The following is a 4,072-nucleotide window of genomic DNA, read 5'->3' as shown; positions in this document are numbered from 1 at the left end:
AATAGTTCGATACGCCAGACACATGTGTGGGGCAACCAAAGTCTTAAACGCATAGGGGCCTGAGCAAGACAGTTAATGAATTGTAAAATACAGCAAAATTACGTTTCTTCCTTCCTGTGTATCCATGCATGTCTCCATTACACGATACACAGCTACTGTAAATACTGACATGCGTGTATTTATAATAGCAACATTTCATGAATCGACGCTGTCTCTGGTACCGAAACAAGGATGTAGAATTCGACACCGCATTCGAGCAGGAGTCGAGTTGTTTGTTTATACTCGCCTTTGCAAACTCCGTAGGTAAGAATTTCTTGTTACATTTCATATTATATTGGATACTATGCATGTTGTGAATGAGGGTAAATATATTGAAAGGAACGGAATTGTAATGGGGGCGCAGCTTTTTATAGGAAACGTGTAATTTTGAGAAACTAACATTAAAATGCGATACAAAACGAGTTACGTTATGTAGATTTATGGTTAATTTTCCAACTATGACAATCGGACCTTCCCTAACAATATTAATATCAGCAGATTTGTTCGCGTGTGCTGAGAACGAATCTGATGATCATTTCCGTCGCATTACCAACTGAGCCTGATGTGATTTGAAAGTCCGATAGTAGGGATGGCATGAAGTAGATCAGGGAGATAATGATAATTTAGTTTGGTCCAGAACGAACACCGTCGAAGTGCCCAGAGCAAGCAATTCGACCCTTAATAGTCCCTTAATGGCCATTCCCCCTACTTACCCTCACTTCCCGCGGGTACCTCCGGACCCTACTGGGAAATGCTACGTGCCGACATTGACCGCTGCCCCAAAACGTAAGATCAAAGCATAAGTGCCCCCAAGTCACGATTCCCCCCCCCTTACCGTCAATACTTTGATAACACAACCGGAATTATATCTTGTTATACTCAAACGTCTGTAAAAAAAATCCTTATCACATCCAAGTTACTAAGTTTGTAATCCTTATTATTGACGATATTGTAGTTATCCGATTGTTCACCGTTAATTGTATTGACATATCCGTGTCCGGAAACCAGCATTGACCACAGGACCCCAGACATGCCTTAAAACAGAAATCGCCACGGAACATTTTCCCACCCTAAACCATGTTGCCAAATCATTTAGTGAATATTTTGTGAACCTCAAAAACTTAGAAGCCGAAAGTCACTCTGCCATTCAGATCGGCTGGTTCAATACACTTCGTTCTCCATAGCTCGATCTAGAATACGAGTCACGTAATGATTGACATACTTTATTCGCGCCAGTCTAGACCCATGACACCAGCCTTAAAACAGAAACTCTGTGCTGCATTTTCACCACAAACCAATGTTGCCATATCCTATGTGTAGCGAATATTTTGTGAACCCCTCAAAAACTCAGAGAGCCGAAGTCACTCTGCCTTCAGCATCGGCTCGGTCAACACCTCTCGTTCCCGCTGCTCTGATCTAGAATAAACAGAAGAACTCTGCGGATACTTTATTCGCCCATCAGTCGTAACCATTACACGGCGTAATACAGGCTTTTTCATTAAAGGTAAAAAGTGCGCAATTTGAGAATACGGGAGATGCAGAACAGGGATGAGAAAGAACGACCCATCATTTTTAAAGTCCACATTGTGTTGAACAGGACCAAAACAAATGTGACCGTAACTATTATTACAGTAGTTCTATCAGTAGGTCCATGTATTTGCAGGCGTTTGATAGCTTATTTTGATACCATTGTCTGTCTTTTATTTCATGTTAATGCATTCTTGTTTTTAAACTTTTTGTTATTGGTAACAATTACGCTTATTCTAAACCAAACCATGCATGTACGTTTTGCCGAGAGAATTTGACAGGCCATGCGGAAACCATTATGGTTTAACCTAATTTTAAGGCTGGCGTCTGCGGGCATTTTAAAGCTTAATGGTAATTGGCGAAAAAAGTTATTAGAAACAAACAATTCTGAATCTATAATGGAAGCGAGGGTACAAAGGTCTGTGTTCGCTTAAGAAATATATGGTTTTACCTGAAGACCCAGGGGCAGAGCCCCCTGGCTAGGTATATATAAGATTATCGTTATTAAATCGAAGGGGTAAGGATTTACGCTCCCATGCTAGGGTATAATTACACGGGGTTTCCAGGGAAGAGGCCCTTGTTTAGGATATTAAATTTTAAACATCCCACAGGGTTTAGGTTTTTGTTTATTGGTTGACGCCATTGTACGATTATGTGAAATCCCGTAGATTTTTACCGACAATGGGTGATTCCTATTTTTTTTGTTTTTTTTTTGTTTTTTTTTTTTTTTTTCTTCTTCTTCTTCTTTTCTTCATTCCAAAGTGGACGGTGACCTAGTTTCAGTGTTAATTTTAAACATTTGTCTCTTTTGTTTTTACTTGACAATCGGGTAACCCACATATTTATATTATCAGATTTGTTCTGGTGTGATGAGAACGAATCTGGTGATCATTTCTGTCGCATTCCCAACCGACAATCTTGATGTGATTTGATAAGTCCCGATAGCAGGGGAGGGTATGAAGTAGATCAGGGAAATTACAGTGTAAAACAGACTGAAATAAGAATAGAGAACAGATTTAATTATATATTACCTGGACCCCCAGGGTAAAACCACATGTCTTTATATAGCGAAATACCGAACTTTTCTTCGCTTGGTTAGAATTGCTTGGTTTCTAATCTCTTACATAGACTAAGCCATTATTTAATGCATATAGAGCTAGTTTCCCGTATGCTGCCATGGTTAATGATGCGGATATGTCTATATAAATTGTGTGTGTTGTGTGTGTGTGTGTGTGTGGTGTGTGTGTGTGTGTGTGGTGTGTGTGTGTGTGTGTGTGTGTGTGTGTGTGTGTGTGTGTGTGCACTCGCTAAAAAATATATATTTATTCGGGAGTAAATGAAACCGTTAGTTGATTCGGAATGGCTGGTACTTGTTGTTTATAAAGCTCGGAACAGATGAAGCTTCATAATGTGTTCGAATAGTCTTTCGGAGATGATTTGGCTCGGGCCTCGTAAGATGCCAATATTAGCAATGGAGACCTCATATACCATCTGTAGCGTCATAATTACACTATGGAAAACAAACAGGAACCTTGCATTGAAGTGCATATCATGAGATAATAAAAACCCCTTTTATACTTTGACAACACCTCTCACAGGGTTTGAGAAGATGTGGCTGGTATTTAGACATTTCATTTATTTTGGTATTCACTAGTGTTCTCTGATAAAAAGTCAAGAGAGGAATGAGCGTGTGGTTAAAATTTGTTTCTTGTAAAACATATTTCAGTAGAATTAGATTTTCTCCATAACCTATCGAACATCAGTTGCCAACGTTGTCTTACACATTTTCATTTCACATCATATGATTTTTATCATCGATCACACATCTTTTATCATATATCACCATCTGTTATCAATGTTATATATTTTATATTAAAAAAATATACTATTGATATGAGAAATCGCTCCCGTCTGCATCATTAATAGCTTTTTTTATATTAGATATGATATTTTATCATAGTTCCCCAAAAAAAAACCCCCCCCCCCCCCCCCGGGGTTTTTCCCCCCCCCCCCCCCCCCCCCCCCCCCCCCGGGGGGCTCCCGCCCCCCAAAAAAAAAAAAAAAAAAAAAAAAAAAAAAAAAAAAAAAAAAAAAAAAATCCCTTAAAAAAAAAAAAAATTCGCCCCCCCCCCCCCCCCCCTAAAAAAAAAAAAAAAGGGGGCGAAAAAAAAAAAACCCCCAAAAAAAACCACCCCCCCAAAAAAAAAAAAAAAAAAAAAAAAAAAAAAAAAAAAAAAAAAAAAAAAAAAAAAAAAAAAAAAAAAAAAAAAAAAAAAAAAAAAAAAAAAAAAAAAAAAAAAAAAAAAAAAAAAAAAAAAAAAAAAAAAAAAAAAAAAAAAAAAAAAAAAAAAAAAAAAAAAAAAAAAAAAAAAAAAAAAAAAAAAAAAAAAAAAAAAAAAAAAAAAAAAAAAAAAAAAAAAAAAAAAAAAAAAAAAAAAAAAAAAAAAAAAAAAAGGGGGGGGGGGGGGGGGGGGGGGGGGGGGGGGGGGGGGGGGGGGGGGGGGGG

Source organism: Penaeus monodon, chromosome 16 (assembly GCF_015228065.2).
Source record: "Penaeus monodon isolate SGIC_2016 chromosome 16, NSTDA_Pmon_1, whole genome shotgun sequence".
NCBI lineage: Eukaryota > Metazoa > Arthropoda > Malacostraca > Decapoda > Penaeidae > Penaeus > Penaeus monodon.
Note: the sequence above shows the minus strand (reverse complement) of the source record.